The 20,863-nt window shown below is 37.3% G+C and overlaps 1 long non-coding RNA gene across 31 annotated transcripts in view; it reads left to right on the top strand.

The window, feature by feature from the left end:
* LOC143442118 (uncharacterized) overlaps positions 1-20,863 on the top strand; it is a 103,307-nt gene that overhangs the window by 63,044 nt on the left and 19,400 nt on the right. For 14 of the 31 annotated variants that reach the window (XR_013110059.1, XR_013110077.1, XR_013110055.1 and 11 more), the window contains one exon: positions 167-347. The exons of 13 other annotated variants lie outside the window; for them this stretch is intronic. This is a non-coding gene — a long non-coding RNA (uncharacterized LOC143442118). Of the gene's footprint in view, positions 1-166; positions 348-3,344; positions 4,248-20,863 lie in introns of those variants that run through there. 4 more of the 31 variants (XR_013110092.1, XR_013110071.1, XR_013110072.1 and 1 more) reach the window with 2 other exon arrangements.

Below are 20,863 nucleotides of genomic sequence, written 5' to 3'. Positions count from 1 at the left end.
GGCAAGGTCCCTCTGGATTGTCAAATACTACATAAAATGCTATAAAAACCAAACCGTAATCTCGCACTAACTTACACATTAGCCTCAGGCAGTTAAGATGGTTTTTATTGAGCCAGATTTTGTGAGAGGGTAAAAAAGTTACACACAGTTTATCCTGGCTTTTCAGGCACGGCGATTCTTCCCCAAGTTAATGTGACATATTCCAAGTGATTAAACGAACTTGTCTCACAGCTCCTCTCATGCTCTTGAAAGAGAGCAAAGCAGAGATGGATTTACTACAAAGAACACTCTTAATTCTGCCCCTGCTTTATTCAAACTGTTTCTACAGAACCGAAGAAAGGCAAAAGGTAAATGAAAATGTCAATAAGGCGTCTTGTAGAGACCAACCTGTACTCCATGTTGTGATTCACTTACTAGCCTATACCTTTGAAAATAAGAAGTAAGATGTGTTGGAAGGAAGCCAAAGACAGGGCATACATCCTTGTCAGCACCATGGATGGTCATGGCTCAGGGGAACTATAGTTTGGACTCTATGGTGATCCGAGCAAGCCTGGTATTGAATTAGGCTGGTATTTTCTCTCTATCTTCAAGAGTAGCTATTTTGGAACTGTTTCTGAGAAGATTAACAAGATGTGATAGATGAATGAGTGTTTCTGATTCCTTAGTCAGAGAGCTGAGTGTATTGATGTGTTTCAAGATCCTTGTAGAAGCAGGTTCCCAGAAGCTTGGAAGTGTCTATGTGGTGATGAACTGGGCACTTAGATTTGCTTGTTTTGCCTATTAATTGGCTAGTTGTAAGTTTGGGTATTTCCAGAGTGAGTTTGCAGAGAAATTAAAATTTGGACTGGGATCAGTTGAAGAGTAAGCCTTCATGAGTCCCACAGTTAGTGGGCAGATGTTACTGGGCAGATTGAGTCCTGAGAATTTTAAGTATGTGGTCCATATCTAATTGTATGTCTTACAATGTCATGAATATGTTCCATGGTAGAAAGCATGTATGGGTTTCACTGTCATACTGGCTTTCCCCAAGACCTAAACCTTTTATCTGCTAGATTTATAACTTCAGGTAGGTAATTGCACAGAGCTTCAAATCTTTGTTTGCTGTTTTTCATCTACAAATGACACTTGTCCCAAACAGTTGTGGTTCTCTAGAATGACTGTTTTCTATAGGTTGTGGTGCAGGTTAAGTAGTCCAATGGCTGTCTGCATGCTAGGGAGACTGAGAGTTGAATAGCACAGCAGTCTCACTATATACCCAGAGTATTTCTGGAGACATGCTGCTCTTCAGCTCATTTTCAGAGACTGAAGAAGCTGGGTTCCGAGGGCAGTGAAGAGTGGAAGGGATTGGCACACTCACCAGAGGGTAGCAAACGGGCTGAGAGCTGGAACCACCCCCAGAACTTCTTGGTATCTGCTGTGACAGCTGGAAAGTAATGGTGTCTTCTGGATTATTCCTTTCTGGAGGTTCCCTTCCAATTCTCACCCAGGCCTGTCTCTTAGATTCCAGAACTAATGAATACAATGATGAGGAGTCACCAACACAGTTGCTGAGAGATTAGATATTCTTGCTTCCACAGCCAGGGCTAAACCACTTTCCTTGACCTCAGGATTGTGGAAGCCCAGAATTCTAAACTTTGAGGGGTTAAACACAGAAGAGGGGACATTTTTTAGTGGTCAGTAAAAAAAATGCTTTTATACTTATAGAGGTCATTAACTGTATCATTGATAAAAGAGACAAGGTAGAAATTTTTGAGGTTAAAATCAAGAGAAGTATGAAATTACATGTGTGGAGTTTTAAACCTTCGGACTGAAATAATTTTATTTTATTTTTTTACTTTTGAAATAGCCATTGACATTTGGTAATACATTTTTCTAGTTATTTAAATTATTCACAAACATTTTTCTAGTTATTTATTCACAAACTACACTTATTTTTTGAATATATATATATATATATATATATATATATATATATATATATTCTTTTTAAACTGCAATGAAAGTAAAGATATTTTTTATAGTTCTAAGCCTAGAACCCAGGGCCTCCTGTGTACAGGTGAGAACTTTCACAGTGACTACCCCTCCAGGCCATAAGTGTCTCAAAAAACACTGGAATTCTCCCACAACTGTCTTGGCTGTTTTATTTAGTCAAAAATTGCATATGCATATGAATGAAACAGTCCAGCTGTTCTTAGGAGAAAAAAAAAGAAGCAACCAAAAACTCAAATGAAACCCAGCCAAAATCTACGTTGTAAATGATTGGATATATAGTATCTCTCAAATAAGTTATATATATATATATATATATATATATATATATATATATATATATATATATTAAAAATTTAAAACAGCTACTTTAAAAGACATTAGTCCAAAAACCAAAAACTTAGGTCAAGTGAATCATGGGTTTTATGTTTGTGTAAAGTTAAGCCAGTCTATGGAAGGTTGATATCCTCTTATATTAAAGATATGTTCTTGACTTCTCTGGACAATGGCTATTTTGGCTTTCTGTTTCCCAGGATTCCCTCTCAATGATTCCACTTCCACTGTCAATATTACTTATTGTTTTCATAAGATTTTTCAGATAGCAATTGATACATCTCTGCCTTTAATTTGTTTCTGTCTGCTTTGTTGTTGTTTGGCTTTGAGACAGGATCTAGAAAGTATGTAGCCCAGGCTCACCACCTTGACATTGTGGTAATCCTCCGGCTTCAGCTTCTTGAGTGCTATGATTGCACACTTCAGCCACCACACACAGGATTTCTTATTATCCTGTCACTGAAAAATGTTCTGAAAAATGCATAGGAAAAAAAAGTTGGTTTATTCTGCTAAAAATGAAAACAGATTCCTAATGACTTATCATTATACCCCCAAATGAGTGTGTCTCTCAGTGCTATTTGGAGAAGATTCCTTTCAGTAGTTCTGAGTAACAGAGACCCTACAGCTGGTCAAGGGACAGAAAAAGAGACTGGCATGCTCAGTCGTTTTTAATTAATTAATTAACTAACATCCCAAATGCTGCTCCCTCTCTACTGGTTCCCCCTCACAGAGTACCTCCTCCCATTTCCATGTATCTTCACCTCTGAAAGGGTACCCTGGTATCCCCCCCCCCACCCTGATGCATCAAGTCTATGCAGGATTAGGCACATCCTTCTAACTGAGGCCAGACAAAGAGGCCCTCTGCTTCCTAAGTGCTGGGGCCCTGGACCATTCCATGTATTCTTTGCTTGGTAGCTCAGTCTCTGGAAGCTCCAGGGGTTCAGATTAGTTGACACTCTTGGTCTTTCTGTGGGGTTGCCATCCACTTCAAGACATTCAGTCCTTCCCTAACTCTTCCTTAGGAGTCACCGACCTTCATCCAATGTTTGGCTGTGGCTATTTGCATCTGTCTCAGTCAGCTGCTGGATAGTGCCTCTCAGAGGACTGCTCGATCTTAAATGAAATACAATCCTTCTATCCAAATCTCCAGGATTACTGCAGAAGAGGAGGTGGAAAATTTGTTAGAGCCAGAGATACTCTAATGACTACCTGGAAACCGTGTTTTTCCTGGGCACAACGGGGCAGTTACACATATGAACTCACAGTGGTCAAGACAGCATCCATAAGACCTTTCAAGTTAAGTCAGATAAAATTCCAGTATGGAGAGAAGGAGGTGAGCAAGAAGCCTCACCCCTAAATGAGGATCTCTTGGCAACAGGAAAGGAAGAGGGTTTTTTAGGGTATGACCTCTGCTGGGTTGATCATGCTGTAGTGGAAGACCACACATCCAAAAGGATATGAGTGGCACAGGCTGGACGCTATGGGTTGAAGGAAGAAAGAAGACATAAACTTGGATGGGAAGGAAGGGGAGGGGATCTGGGAGGAGTTGGTGGTGAAAAGAATACAATGCAAATACAGATTTTATCTCTTGCTCTTTCTATTTTTCTCACTCTCTTCACCTGTTTCTCCTGTTTATTCCCTTAATTTTGTATTTTCTCTCGTTTTCCTCCTCTGACTCCATTTTATTTCATCCTATTAAAATTATTTTAAATATTAATTCTTTTCTAGAGTTATGAATGCTTCAATATTTCTTTAGTTTTTTACTTGTATTTCTCTCTTTTGTTTGTTTGGGAGTGGGTACTGTTATGGTGGGTCTCCTCTCTCAGCATCACTTAGAATTGATTCCTCTGGGGCTACTAGAAGAGGTTTCTATCCCAACAGATAGACAAACATATGAAAATATATAAAATAAAGGCTACTTAATACCTTCAAAGGTTCGGAATTCTCTATGTCCTTCTAACTATGCTGAAGATATTATAATGCCTGATTCTAAATTGTTTTATAGAGCAGTAGTAATAAAAGCAGCATGGTATCTGCAAGTAGAGGACTTACACAGGTGCCATATCCTACTCTATGCAAAAGTCAATGATTGTGTATCACATTTCTCAATAAAATTCTGAAGTCTGAAACTACTAGATAAAAAACACTTCAGGATATCGACATGGACAATGGACTTGTTAATAGGACTCCAATAGCCTGAGCAATAACAGTAAGCACTGGCTAATAGGCTAGCATTTAATTATCAATCTGCTCAACAATGGAAGCAATTGCTGGAGTAAAGAGATCATGGATAACATGATAGAAAAGATCGCTGCCCATTCTTCATCTGACATGAGATTAATAGAATAATTTTTTAAAAATCCAATAGGCCACACAACGAGACAATAAACAACGCAATCAACAAGTGGATGAATGAGCCAAGACAGCTCTCAGAAGAAGTGGAAGTGGTCAATAAATAAATGAAAAGAATGTTCAAATCTTTATGCCATCAGAAGAGTGCAAACCAAAACTGCATTGAGATTTCACATCACCAGAGCTAGAAGGGCTATTTGTAAAAGTGGAGGGCAAAAATTTTGAAAGGGAAAGAAGCCTAATAGTGTGAATGTAAACTGTTCAAGCATTATGGCATTTAGAATGCAGATTCATGAGACATATAAAAGTACCCTGGACATGAAGGCACACACCTATAGTCTCATTACTAGAGGAATTGAAACAGGAGAATTATGACATATTTCAGGTCAACCTAGGCTACACAGAGAATGTGAGCAGCCAGAAATACAGACAGATGCTCTGTCTTAAAACAACAAGCAAACCCCAAAGCTAGAATTCCCATATGGATCTGGCCATAGAACTCCCGAGGATAACCTTTAGAGCACATCACAGAGATCATGTATGCTCTTGATTCCATGGCACTACTGAAAAATAGCCGAGTTGTGGAATCGGCAGGTACCCAGGAGTGGATGAAAGAAAATGTGGTAGGTGTAAATACTGGAATATTACTCAGCTATGAAGTAAAATGATCTTGTCAGTTTTAGGTCAAAAGAGATTATGGTTTTAACTACAATAAAGCTGACTCCAAAAAATGTGGCTTATTTTCTCTTACAGGAAGGCACTGCATTTTTTTAAAATGAAGTTATGACAATAGAAGGGAGACTTTTGGGGAAGTGAAAGGGAAGAAAGGAAAAAAGAGACAGAAGTCAATGGTATGAGTGGAAAAAAAATCAATGTGTGTCATAGGAATGGATAAAATACCACAGAGAATCCAGTGTTTTACAATCTTTAAATGCTCTCAAAAAGTTAAACAAACAAACAAAACCAAACAAAACCCAAAATCCTTATAGGCTGTTGAATATTCCTTACAGGCCCAGGAGCCCAGGATCCATGTTCCCTTGACTTAGCACTTCCAGACACATTTTCTGTGAATTCCTTTAAAAAAAAAAAAAAAAAAAAAAAAAAAAAAAAAAAAAAAAAAAAAAAAAAAAAAAAAACCTTGCAGTTGAACTGGCTGCAGGCACTAGGTTTATATATACTCCGGCTTCCTGCCTTCTACTCTCCTGGCATTAATGATCAATTTTTACAAAAGTATCTCTCTGACATCTCAGCTCAGATTCTTCCGACTTGAAGCATTCTTTTATAGTACCCTCAGTAGCAAACCTTCCCTGACACTTTCCATTCTGAGGTGGTATGCTCTCTAAAAGTTTGCTTGAAACTTTTCACATAAGCCACACATGGACTTTCCTCCTACTGTTTTATATTATCTATAGACTTGTGACAAATAGAGTCTCTTACTGACTTCAGCAGTTATTTGGGGCATATGGCACATAGTAGGCCCTTAGTAGCAATGCCTCATGGAATGAATAAATGTCTCATCTATAATTATGACACTTTACAAACTGTAAAATGACATGTTAAATACAAATCCCTTAGCCTTTCATTTGGATTCAATTTTATGTGTTATTTTTGATTCTTAAAGGAACACACACACACATTTAGAAAATGGTATTTGCACCTTCTAGCCCTTGCAATATATATATACATGATAAAAGCAGAAAGTGAGAACAGATCTTGTAGATGACTGTAACCTAGTAACAGGTCTGACATATGTATGTATGTCCATATGTATGTATGTATGTATATATGTATGTATGTATGTATGTATGTATGTATATTATGCCTTATGAGTATTAACTCTCCCCCTGACAGCAAGACAAGCAGGCAAATGATTGTGTTTGGTTCCTTCTTTCTTCTAAGCCATTATGCAGAGAATAAGCTGTGAGCGATGAGGTCATACTCTCTCTCATCTAAGAAAGAAAAAGGTTGCTTCTTAGAGTCACTTAGTTCAGACCATTCTCTGTAATCAGTTAACAATTTCTACTTGACTAAAATTTAGTCAACCTTTCCAACTTTTGTTTAATTTTTAATTAAAAATTTTGGTTCAAACTATCTAAAACTATTTTATATCATTTTCTCCTTGAAATAAATTTTTTTCCACTATAAATGGCCCGGCGATTGGAACATTAAAGGTCACTTTCTAGCGATAAGTACCCTGTAGATATGAAAGGAAAGACAACTGTCATGTCTACCGCTCTTTTACTCTTGTTACTATGATTGGAGGCTGCAAAGGCATGATGGAGTTTGGGTGGTAAGAGGATCGCATGGAATCATCTCAAAGCCCTGGAGTTTTGAGCCTCTGGCTATAACAGCTGAGCTGCTATGCATATATACAAAAATTGGTGGTTTCTTTAGATCTCATCCTTGAGCCATCTGCATACACTGGACACATGAAAAAGAACGTGATTCAGTCATTCACAAGGAATATTTTTCAAGATTACTTCTGACATGTGTGATGTGGGTTTGTTTGTTAATATTGATGTGTATAGCATGTGTACATGTGTGTGTGTGTGTGTAGTGTCTGTGTATGGAGTGTGTGTGTGTATGTGTGTATTTACGCACATTCATGGACACATGTAGAAGTCACATGATATTCTAGTTTGCTTTCTGTTGCTGACTAAACCCAACTTGGGAAGGAAAGGGTCTACTTATTTAGCTTACAAGTTACAGTCCATAACTGAAGAAAGCCCAGCCAATTTGCATATTGGCTTATTCCCCTTATCTTATCTTTCATATGTAGATCACTCTTACATGCCTAGGGATGACACTGCCCATGGTCATCTAGGACCCCCTATATCAATTAACAACTTAAGAAAATGTCTCACAGAAATAACCACAGGCTAAACTGATGGAGGCAAATCTTCAACTCAACACACTTGTCCCATCACAGGTATGTCAAGTTGATGGCCAAGACTCAGTGGCTAATTAACATTAGGTGTTAGGTGTAGGTCCTCACCTTCCACTTTATTTGAGACAAAGTCTTTTTTTGTCCACTGTTACAGTATCCATGTCAGTGAGCCTTGTAGCTTCCAAGAATTCTCTTGCCTCTGCACTCATCTCTTCATAGAAGTATGCTTTGGTTGTCAAGCTTGATGCTTTAGCCTCTGCGATATCCTCCTACTCGACTGGTATGCATGCTTACTTCAATCTAAATTTAGTATTTGCGCTTCAGATCACTTGATCCTAGCTGCCTTGGGTCTGCTTGTTTACATCAGTTTGCATTTCCCCAAATGAAACCAGACATTGCTGGTTATTAAATGGGCAACAAATGGCACCCAATCATGCCATTCAACTCAGTCCTGAACCCTTACAGATTTGTTTATTAGCACTTACTAAAAAATATCGAGACTGGGATGAATAAAATAAAACAAAAACAAAATAAAATAATAAAATATTCATACCTCCTCACCAATGACCAAAAAATATGTCTCCTGACATTGCAAAATATTTCTTGAGAAGAAGACTCCTCCGCTCACCTCCCATTCTTAAGAAACACTGCATGGAAGTACAGGAGTGGTTTTAAGGGCCTTACTTTATACTATGAATATCATAGCTCAATGCAAGTAACACTAGTTTTTTGAAAATAAACAATATTTATTGCTTTTTGTTTTTTTTTTTTTTTTTTTCTAGTCTCATGTGCTTTAAACTTTTTCAGTTCATCATGGCCATGAGATGAGTTAGAATTGTTGCCACCTTATGAGGTTTATTTTATTAAATAATCAATGATTATTTAATAAATGTGTGTTTTCAGGGGTAACAATTCATAGCATTTCCCAAAGAGGGAACAGGCACAAATGTTCTGTATAGGGCCTTCAGTCTAAAGACATCTGTGATAGTAGAGTGTAGTGTATGGTATTTATTTTGTAGTGTATATTATTGTTAGTTGTATTGCTGGTCTCAAGGCCAAAAAATTCTTAGGCACATGTATTTGTTTCGATTAATTTTCTGATCTATACCTAAGAACTTAGAATTCTTAGTCCTTCAGATATGGTGAAGGGTGAAAATGAAGAAGCAACAGGGATGGAAGAGTCAGAAGATACAGAAGAGGAGGAGGGAGAGGAGGGGGAGAAGAAGAGGAGAAGGAGGCAGAGGAGAAAGAAGAGGATGGAAAAAAAGAAGGAAAAGGATAATGAAGAGAAGGAAGGTTGGTCCCAGGGACTCACTACCCAGCCAGTCTATCCAAGTCAGGAAGCTCTAGGTTCAGTTGGAGACCCTGTTTCAATACAAGTTAGAAATTTATAGAGAAAGACCCCGCAGCATCAACTTATGGTCTCTACATCAGTGGCTTTCAACCTTCCTAATACTATGACCGTTTCATAACTTTAATGTTGCTACTGTTATGAATAGTAATGTAAATAATTTCAGAGATAAAGGTTTGCCAAGGGGGTTGTAACTCACAGGTTGAAAACCATTGCTCTATAAGAATATGCAACCACAGGAGCACAACATACATTCAACACACACACACACACACACACACACACACTTAGGGAATGATATTTAAACCTTCTAGCCCTTGTTATACATATATGCATGATAAAAATGGAAGGTGAAAACAGATGTTATAGGTGACAGTAACATAGTAACAGGTCTGACATGCCATCTTGGTTTCTTCTCTGGGGCTCTTTCTTTGTTGAGTGTTTTGTTTTATCTGTTTATCCATTAATTTAACAGCAATAAATTTTCTAAAAAATACTTGCAGAATATGTTGACGGGACTCCTGGAGATTAACTTAGTTTATTAAACATAGTAGTGGAAAAGAAATTGAGTAGAAGTTTAGTAGAGGGGATAGACTTGCCTCAGAAATGCTTTGGCTTCCTTCCTCTACCCCAAATACTTTACTCCTCCTCTCCTTTCTAGCTTGTTTTTTTTTTCCTGGAATGACCTTCTGTGCTAGATATGGAACTTAATTATTAAAATTTCCAGATTTATATTTTATAACCTTCAAAACCATACCAGCAAACTGGTATTGAGTACATATCAGATGACTGCACTGTATTAGATCCTAGGAACAGAATTCAGGAATTCTGAGAAAAAAAAAAAAAAACAAAAAAACAGGGGCCACTTCTCTTGCAACTGAAGATAATAGTAGTAGTAGTAGTAGTAATAGTAATAATAATAATAATAATAATAATAATAATAATAATAATAGTATGAGTAAGAAACATCACCTTTGGTTTTTTGAAGCAGAGTCATGGTCCTCTTCTTCGGTCAATATTACAGCCAAGGCATCATGATTCAGGATTGGTCAGAAGGATCTTCAAAGAACATGACTCATTTGGCAAATGAAAAAGGAAGGTGGTAGAGGTCAGGGTAGGAGATGGTGATGGGTGATGGGAACTGGGGAAACTGAGACATTACTACTCCTGTGCTGGCCACAGCTGTCTGCTCAGCTCTGTGTGCTGTGCTTTCTAGGGGCTGAGTCAGTAAATGAGACAAAGTCCTCAGAAGGTTTTGCTGTGAAATCTAATCTGACCCAGCTGAGTGCTGCTACTTCTTGAATACAAGTGTTTTGCATATATTAATAACACCATTGCTCATATTATTATTGTCATTGGTGGACTTACAAGTATTTAAATCAAAGCCTTTCACTGTAGCATTAAGCTTGTTATATATATATGTGATTCTGCAAACAATGATGAAAATGTGAGGGAATAAATGAATGATTAATCAGAAGAATGAGTGAATCAATGAATGTCTTCTTTTCATATTGTAGACAAGGATGCAGCTTTCTCCTTTCCCAAAGCAGCTTTGATGGAGAAGTGAGTCTGGCTTGTGCAGACAATGATGGAGGGGCATCTGAGCTTCTCTGATATGTTTCCATTTAGGCTGATCCCTGCCTCCATCCTTTGCTATCCTTATATATTCTTGGCTTTGGGATTTTTATTGAATTTCTGATATGTGAATGAATCACCATATAAAATGTGAACTTTCTCTCAAACAAAATTACACAAACAAAATAATTCTGCAGAGAAGGAAGCAAATAGGGCTTTTCAGTGGCAGCTATTTATAAGAGCCCCTCTACCATTGCAATGATATTTCTGTAGCTGTCTGTGCTTTTTGTTGGAATTTTACTGAGAAAGACGTATGATCTGTGAGAATAGGTGCTTTATCTCAGTTGGCTATGAAAACATTAGAAAACTTACCATGACTAAAAGCATTTTAAGTCGATATATAAAATGGCTTCAGATTTCTCTTATCTTTTTATGGGGTGGGGTGCACAGGGGAGATCGAGGCAGGTATGATGATGATTAAAATCAATGCAGACCACTGCTGGTCTTAACACATGATGGCAATATTGTACACCACTGTGGCACATAAAATGATATCACCCATAAATCCTTTGCCCTTTCTGATGATTCTAAGAAAACACATGAAATCATTTTGACTGATTAACAAGGCTACACTCTGCGGGCGCTACAGACCCTGAAGTTATTGCTGTTACCTAACTTATCTTCTGCAATAAATCAGGGACTCTTTGCATGATTAGGAGGGGGAAGATGTGGCCTAGGATGAAAGAAGGTGGCAACAAGTATTTAGAGCTAGCTTGGCTATGAATCCACAGGATCACGGTTGGCTAGGATTAGAAAATCGGTGACATTCAACGCTTGTAAATAGAATTACTGGAAATTAAAGGAGACACCTCTTTTCAAGAGAAGGCAAACAGTTCTCGATAGATTACGTTTTCCCCAGTTGAGGACCTGCTTCTAGTCACTTAGCTAGGATTAGATGCCAAATGGGGCTATTGATTACTTTCCACACTTCTCTCCTTCTCTAGTTGCCCAAATCACATCTATCCTTGAGACGAAAGAGTCAACTTTTATTATAGGGTCTGTGGGATTGTGGCTAAGTACTGGGATGGAACAGAGAAAGAGTAAATTATTTGTGTATTAAAATAAAGAAAAACTACATTTATTAAAATATATTTTTAAAAAAATTAGGAAGCTTTATACATATTAAAGCATCACTGTCACTCGGAATACTCCCACAAACCACACACTTGTGTAACACTATTTGAAAGTTACCCACTCTACCAAAAATCGGGTGAGGACTTCTCCAGAGTGTTTCTCATGAGTCTGTTAAAACCATTCTTGTGAAAGTAGCTGTGTGGAATGCTGACAAAACCCTTTGTATAAAGACCCAGGAGTAGTCTGCCTTCGTCATCTAGCACATACATACAATGTCATTCATCCAGCCGTGATAAAGAATGAAATTATCTCATTATAGAAAAATAGATGCAGCGGAGGAGCTTCCTATTAAGTTAATTGAATCAGATTTATAAAGACAAATGTCTTGTATGCAGATACTAGAATATATATATATATATATATATATATATATATATATATATATATATATTACTTATTTGTACTATATAGAAGTACAAATAAATTTTCAGGAGACAAACAGTATGGGGACCAGATAGAAAGATACTGGAGGATGAGGAAGGACATAGTCAAAGCACACTACATACTTGAATGAAAATATCCTTATAAAATCATTACTATGCACAATGAACAGAGGTGTGTACGTGCATGCATACACATACATCTCTCGTGAGACAGCAGTAAACACCAGCTACAGAGTGACACTACAATACACCTGGCTTTGTAGCCTTTGACATCACGATTTATACAATTAGCATTGCTAATTTACATTGGCTTAAACTTGGGTATCACCTGTAGTTTTGAAAAAAACTAATAAGTGGCTTGGATTTCTTCAATACTCTATTATATTGCTAGAAATGCTTCAGATTGTAAATTAACTCAGACAAATGTAATGAAAATATTGTGCTGGGAACATTGCCATCAGTGGACTCCAGGATATGTAGATTTCTTTTACCCTTATGTCTATATTCTTTTCTATCAGTGTTCCAGCCAGCTTGCTTGACTGACAGGTAGAATATAGAACTTGTTTTCTTCTTGAGACACCTGAGTTTATCACCTATGCAATCATTGTTGCTTTAAGTATATCCATTTATTTATCAGTCTCCAAAAATAATGATGCGCTCATCTCTTAAGGTTCTTAAGCATCCTAAATGTTAATATGGGAGTGCTTTGTATACTGGAGGATATTGAACACATACCAGGAACCCATATTTCTTAATTTTAATTTTATAGGATAAATAAATGTGTTCTGAAAACTCCTCCTCTCTATTTTTTGTAATGATAATCTTCTACTCAGAGAATCCATAGAAAGTGGGATAACTGTGTATCAGGAAGAGGAGGATCTGAGTGACCATGGTGACATAACCTGAGGGTTGTGGAGAAAACTATACAGTAGGCTGGAGGGAGGGCTGGAGAGAGAGGACGGGACAGAGGGAGTAAAAATTTCACACAAACTAAACCTAAAGCCTGAAAAAGAGGTATCCCACATCTCCTTACATGTGACTTAAAAGACTTAAAATCTCATCCCTTCCTCTCTCTCTCTCTCTCTCTCTCTCTTTCTCTCTCTCTCTTCACGTGTGTGTGTGTGTGTGGTTATGTATATGTGCATGTGGTTGTGTGGAAATATGTATATATTCCAGTCAATTGGAGCATATAAATGATGCTCAGAAATTCTCATTTTCAATAGTAGAACTTTGACTTTATTCAGAAAGTATTTACAGACATTTCATATTTTAACGGGTCTTGACAGTGCCATGTCACAAATGTTGCCCATTCCCAGATCCTCTACCTTGCTAGGACTCAAACAGGTGCTTGCTTAGTCACCATGATTAGATTCCAGAAATTTTCCAAATTCTATTTCTCTGCCTTTGTGTTTCAAGTACACCATAGAGATGATGCAAATAGCTCATCTTGAGCAAATGGTCTGTCCTTGTATGTCAAGGAGTACAGAGTCAAGAACAGTCTGGCCACTGAAGACCCACCCTATACTGAGGCCATTTCCTAACACAGTATACCACTGTGAGTTGTAAACCTGTCTACCTTAAACAGTCTATCTATACTATTGTATTATTTATCTTCAAATTACAGCTTTTTATGACATCATTTCCCTACTTTGCTGTGATGGTTAATCTTAATGGGAAGTAGAATCACTTTGGAAACAAACCTAAAGGCATATCTATGCAACTTTCTAGACTAGGTTAAGTGAAGCAGAAAAGCCATCTTAACTGTAGTTAAATACCACTCTATGGGTTGGGGTTCCCATAGAGAGCTTAAAAGAGAGGGGGTGGGCAGAATACTAAATACATTTAATAGTCTCTGCTTCTGGAGTCTGGATGTGATGTAACCACTTACTTCACACTCTTCCAGCTGGGCATTACATACCACGATGGATTTAAACCACAAACTCAGAGCTAAAACAAACCTTTCCTTCCTTATGACACCTTTGTTGAGAATTTTGCCACAGAAGTTAGATGGGTAACTACGATGCTGGTCTTTCATTGCTCAGTGAATGGAGAGCTTTTTGTACTGTGGCTTTAAAAAAAAAAAAACAAACAAAAAACTAAAACACAAACAGCAATTCAACAGATGGAGAAATCAGGGAACTGAGCAAGCATTCACTGTTCTATAAGGTCAAAGCAAAATTTTACTGAAAGCATTGACAGAGGAGAGTAAAACACTTCATTCAAAGTGATGCAAGGTATCAATTTCCTCATCTCTGAGAGTTAGTCCTATTTTGCCATCAAGTCTGGATTTCTTTTCCAACAATAAAGAATTTTAAAAGTAGATTGTATCAGATTTTCTCTCTTTCTCTCACTAGTCTATTCCAGAATAGCTTTAGCAATGGCCACTGTCTGTGCCTCTAATACGGTAGCAATGTGAAAAAATGTTTGCTCTTTCCTCTGGCTTCTCCTACCCATCAGCTTTATTTACATTGTCCATGCCTCAGTTAGAACTTCACAGTTGCAATAAAACACCATGAACAGAATCCTTAGGGAGAAAAGGGTTTTGTTTATCTTACTGCTTGTCATCCATCAGCCAGGGAATTCAGGCAGGAACCTGGAGACAGGAACCATAGAGGAACACTGGCTTGTTCTCTGTGAATTTCACAGTCTACTTTCTTACAACGCCATGACCATCCTATTCCTGGAGCGACACTACCCACAGTGAACTGGGCTTTCCCACATCGTATCAGTTAAGAAATGAACCACAGATTTGTCCACAGATTAATCTGCTGGGGACATTTTTCAATTGAGGTTCCCTCTTCCCAAATGACTCTAGCTTGCATCAAGTTGACATAAAACCAAAAAGCAAGCAGCACAGTCCCTAATGACCATCTTTTCACCAACAGAAGCTGCCATTGAGGACATTAGCTCTTCTGAAAGGTGTCTGAATCCTTTTTGGGCATTAGTGAAAACCTTCAAAACACACACACACAGAGATGCACGCATTTATTTGAGTAGGATACATTTTGATTAATGTTGCCAGAGATATTTCAACAATATGCTTTAATAAAATAACAAGATTTGTAAGTTATAAACAGATTTTTAAAAAAGATAAAAGTAAAAAAAAACTATACTTAATTTGAAAAAAAATTGAAAGCATGAGTAGATATGTATAGATAATTACACAAAGGGAAATCTATCAAAGAATAGTATAAGAATAGTATAGAAAGACTAAAAAGCAACCAAGGGGAAGTATAAGATAGAAGATAGACAACCTTGTTTGTGGACTTAAGGTCACACAAACAAGGATATCAGAGGAGCACTGAAATTCCCAGGCGGTGGCTGAATAGAGGCACGAGAAAGCTGGTTGGACTAGGCACATTAGGGGAAAAGTGGTAGATGCATTAAAACCCTTTAAAGATATTGTCGGGATTGAAAAGTCCTTGGATTTAACTGTACAGATTTATGTTCTGATTGGGAAAATGTATATACTTATAAATCCTGGGAAGAAATGCTTAATTCTAAGGTATTTTATATCTTGCCTGTTTAGAAGGAACTATTGTTTTAGAATTAGCAAAGGTATTAAAAACAGCTGCCAAACATATTAGAGAACATGCTATTTTTAATGGATAAAAAGAGAGTTTGAAATGGCATATAAAAAGGGGAAGAAAAAAGGATACCAATGTAGCTACTGTTTATCTGATTTTGGTGTGGTATTGTTTTGTTTGCTTTGGCTTTTTTCACTTCTAGAAAACATGTACAAAGAAATCATGTAAGATATCAGTGAGTTCTTAGAACATAATGCTAGGAAGCTAGTTACAGTGGCACATGTCTGTAATCTCAACTCCAGGGAGCCTGAAGCAGGAGGATCACCAAGACTTTGCAGAAAGTCTTGTACTCAAGAAATTTTGGGCTAAATAGTGAGACCCTGTATCAAACCCTACCTCCAAAATTAAAAAAAAAAGAAAGTAATTCATCAACAGTAGAGGCATAGACATTTGCAATATACTTTCCAGTGGTTTTATGAGAAAATTCCCCTTAGGCTCAGGTATTTGAACACTTGGTCCTCATGAGTTTGGAACATTATAAAACCTTTGGGGGTGTGACTTTCCTGGCAGATCTGCATCAGCAAGGCAGGTTTTGAGGGTCTATAGCTTCACCATACACCCAGTTTTCTGTCTTGTTCATTCAGGTGGGTAAAGATTGCATCGGTCATCTCTCAGCCTCCTGTTTCAGCAGTAGTGGACTGCTACACCTCTCTCATCCTTATGGACTCTCTCCCAAACCATAAGCCAAAAGAAACTCTTTGTTTTCCAAGTTGTTTTGGGTCATGGTATTTTATAACAACAATAAGAAGCAACAAATCCATAATTCCTATGTTACTGTGGCTAGAATAGAACATTTAAACCATCTGTCCTCCAATGCTGTTGGTGCACTGAAATGGCATCTAACATAGGAGATGCATAAAGGGGGTGGGGGGGTCTACTTTTATCTTTGCCTAGGCTGCCATGTCTTGGTGTATACAGATTGAAAACCAGGACAACAGCCAAAGTCATAGACAACTTCCTGGGGTAAGAAGGGGAAGTAAGAGATTCAATATGGCCTTGGGGGCTGCTTGGCTGGTATATTAGAACCACAGAACTAAATCTCTCTGTTTGCTTGTTCTTTCCCATGGGATGTAGGCTAGATGTTTGGCTTGATGCAGCATGGAAGCAGATTCTGGGCTGCAAAGCAAAGTAAGTTCTATGTTCTATTAGGCCCTGTAATAGAGAAGATATTGCCGTGCCTAGGGCAGAGAACTTAGTCTGGGTATCTGAGTGGAAAACAACCTAAACTTCAGTGCTTTCTCGACACAGTTCTACTCTTGTTTGGGATGTGGAGGCCATTTTCCTCCATCGTTTCCTTAAGATCTTTAGTGTTTCTTCAGTTTTATCATTTCCTATAATATTATGGGCTGTAACCAAGATATTCCTAGAAGTAAGAAAAAGTTTATACCAATTAAAAGAAAAGCAGTCACGGAAATAGATTCATGTCTCAGATTAGAAAAGACATTAAAACTGCTCTCAGGCATATTAGAGAATGCACTTTTAAAATTAGATTTAAAAAATAGAGAACTTGAAATGGCATATAAAAAAGGAAACAAAGTGAGCATTTCAAAGCTAGGAAGTTTAATGCCTGAAATTAAAAAAATGAATTGAACGGCCAAACTTTTGAAAAATGGACTCAGTGTACTCACTCATTAGTGACTCGATATTCTCATGCAAAACAACTAAGACTTTTAGATGTTATGTAAATAAACACACACACACACACACACACACACACACACAAACTTACATACATCTGATAACTTGGAAGCATGAAGAAAAAAGGTTAGACTGGCTTTCAGATCCCACAGCCTGAAATATATTACAGTAGAAAGTCTCCTTGCTTTGCTTTGGCTTGGTTTCTTTATCCTGAACTTGGATCTTCAGAAGCCACTATCTATCCTGGAGATACAGTCAGTAAGTGTAGACAAGCAACGCTGAATCTACCTCAGGTTGTCCTTTCTAGTCAAAGGAGAAGGAAATAGGTAGCTTCTCAAAATACAAAAATCACCTCACTCTGCCCCAAAACACAGAAAAGAAGGCATCCACATGATGACTTAGGCTAATGAAGTTTCAGCATTAACTCAAATGCTTTGTCCCCACCCCTGAAATTGTCGGTGATAAGCAGGAAACCTGAATTTCCAGGCACCCTGTAGAGAGGTGGGCTGGGGTCTTCTCCCTGACTCCCAACCCACTGCTCTGCTAGAATGCTGCAGAGAAAGACAAATAAAAGAGAAAACTCAAATACCACAAACTCTTGTGATGTAATACATAAGATAAAGAAAAAAGAGGTTATAATTTAAAAAGAACTCATGGCCAAGGAGAAGGCTTAGTGGCTAAAGCACTTGTCATACAAGTATGAAGATCTGAGTTCAAATCTTCAAAGCCCATGTGAAAGCTATGTGCAGTAACCCTGTCTGTAATCCCAGAGTTTCCTCAAAGCTCATAAGCCAGCTAGCCTGGGATATGCAGCCGCAAATAATAACGAGAACTGTTGCAGTGTGAGGACTGACCCAAGACTCATGATTTCACTAACCCTGAGTAGTTGTCTAGGCTTCCAATACTAGTCGTGACTTCTCTCTTGTTGGATGAGTCCAAGTAGAGAGCTGTGGGTTACTCCTGCAGTATACCTGTGTTACTGTACTCTGAGGACTATCATGCCATTCTGGTGGCTGTTAACCATACATGTTACTGTACTCTGAGGACTATCATGCCATTCTGGTGGCCATTCTGGTGGCCATTCTGGTGGCCATACTGGTGGCCATTCTGGTGGCCATTCTGGTGGTTCATAAACATCATATTTTAGTGAGAGTGTTGGTTGCTTTCTTCCTTTGAAAGTTTGCATGGATCCTTCTGGTACCATAAAAGCTGATCCTCAATCTTCTTACAAATATTTTAAAGAAAAGGAAATAATAATTAAAAAAAGAAATGTAAAGGTATAGAACTTTCCCAATGGGAAAACAGAAAATAAATAAGAAAAATAGTTAAAAACAGTTTTTAAGACTTGTGAGTATGTAATGAAATATCAAAATGCTGTATATAGGAGTCTTGTAGAAGAAGAGAAAGAAGATGAGGGAACTGATCATTTTCTTGCATGAAAACTTTATATATTTTATCAGAAATCCAGACCTATTTGTTCAGAGCATTGAGACAACCCATACAGGATAAGCCATATCATATCAAGACACACTATACTTAAATATCAAATCAGTAACTTGAATATAGGTAGAGAAATGACACTCTATACATAGGGAAAGCATAATTTAAGTAATGGTAGATTCTGCTCAGCAATCATTGAAGACAGAGAAAGTGGCACAAGACCATTCAAGTTCTACAAAAACACAAAAGCAACAACAACAAAAACAAAAACAGTCTAGAATAATATTCTATTCATCAAATTTAATCTTCTTACATAAAATAAAAATCAAGACATTTGTAAATAAAATAAAATTGAAAGTATTTTTACCTGCAAATTTAGGACATAAAATAAGCTTCAGAAAAAAAGATAAAGACAGCAAAACAAGTGGAATATGGAAATATTAGAAAACATGTTTGGAAGGAAATATATAGGCAAACATCTTTGTTTTTCTCTTCTTCCTCTTCTTCCCCTTCTTTTTCTTTTCTCCCTCCCTTGTTCCCCCATTCCCTTCCTTCCTATTCCTTCAATTTTCTATATTATATTTCATGATTGAAGCAAAAATCCAAACACTACCTGATGTACCTCTGAATCTATGGAGGAGAAATATTTCAGATGACTACAAATAGAGGAGTGATGAAGGACTTCTCTCAACCTGGCACAGCACAACACCCTTTGCAGGTGCCATTCTGTGAAGATAGAAAAGAGAGCAACCTGTAGGAAGGCCATGAGAGATACATTCAACAGCAACATCAAGAAAATAGAATCGTAAAAGGTGTTTAGAGGTAGGCAGGAATAGTGAACTACCATCTTCATGGAATTGTGAGATCCACTACCCATTTGCATATTTTCAAAACAATCAGCTCCACACTTTTTCCTTCCATAATGGAGTCTAGCATAAATCTGATGCTAGGGCCAACAAAAACATTTCAGAAGAAAATAACTGAACAATCTCCTTTATGATTATACTCACAAAAATTTCAGGGAAGATAGTTTCAGTGCATGAAATGGAGAAATCAACTTTACCAATTAAGTTTTGTATTCCTATGAAGGCAAAGTCAGTTAAACATGTAAAGATATTGCTAAGAAGGATTTACTAAAAGTCAAATAAGATAACTATTTTTGATTAATTCAAGAAAAAGTAATTTTTTACCATCTGTTGAAATGAAGCAGAACTTAATCAATTTGAAATTTTCAGCAGCTTTCTGAAAACCATGCATCCAATAATATAGGTACTGATAATGTACTTAGTAAGGGCATCCTTAAAAGTCATATATGTAACAAGTGTTCTCATCATTTCCACTGCTAACCAGAATGTTAACAGAAGTTCTAGCCAATGTCGGAATGTAAGAAAAAGGTATACAAGACACAAATGATACAATTGCAGGTGAAAAAAAATCTGGTCTATAAATAAAGAGAATTGAATAAGATTCTATACATGATTGGTGTATCAGAAGCAATTACATTTTTTTATGATGGTAGCAAATAAATAAGGAACAAGTAACTTCCATAACAACACAAAATTTTGTGAATTCTTCATCATGAATTTGTCCAAAGGCCTCTTTACCTTATATCCTGCAAAACATTTGAGAAAAGTAATCCATGGTATCAGGGAAATGAACTGTGGAAATAGAGAGACACTTAAAGAAGGCTATAAAGCTGCAAGGAAACTAGGGAAAGAATAAGCAACCACAGTATATTATTATTACTGATGTTTTCATTGCTTTTTCCTGGGTGTATTTCATGCATGCATATGATGCATTGTGGTCACTCGATCTCCCCCGTCTCCATCACTGCTGTGTCCTACTGTTCTACTCCTTGAAGACACAGGGGTCTCTTTTCTTGTTTCTTAGCTTCTGTAGGACGGCAAAGGTCTGAGTAAGAGGGCAAACAACGTGGCAATTGTTTTTCTATGACTTTCTCAACATAAACATTTCTGTCTCACCCATTTATCTGAAAACTTACTAATTTCACTTTTCTTTACTGTTCAATAAAGTTGCTGGTTCTTCTTTCCAACAACTTTACATGCTTTGCTTATTTATTACTTAAACTCTTTATAATATATGTTTATGGATCTTAAGAGATCTCACTCTTAAT

This window comes from Arvicanthis niloticus, chromosome 4 (assembly GCF_011762505.2).
Source record: "Arvicanthis niloticus isolate mArvNil1 chromosome 4, mArvNil1.pat.X, whole genome shotgun sequence".
In the NCBI taxonomy this organism is placed as follows: domain Eukaryota; kingdom Metazoa; phylum Chordata; class Mammalia; order Rodentia; family Muridae; genus Arvicanthis; species Arvicanthis niloticus.
The sequence above is the reverse complement of the archived record's forward strand: the minus strand, read 5'-3'. Positions and strand labels throughout refer to the sequence as shown.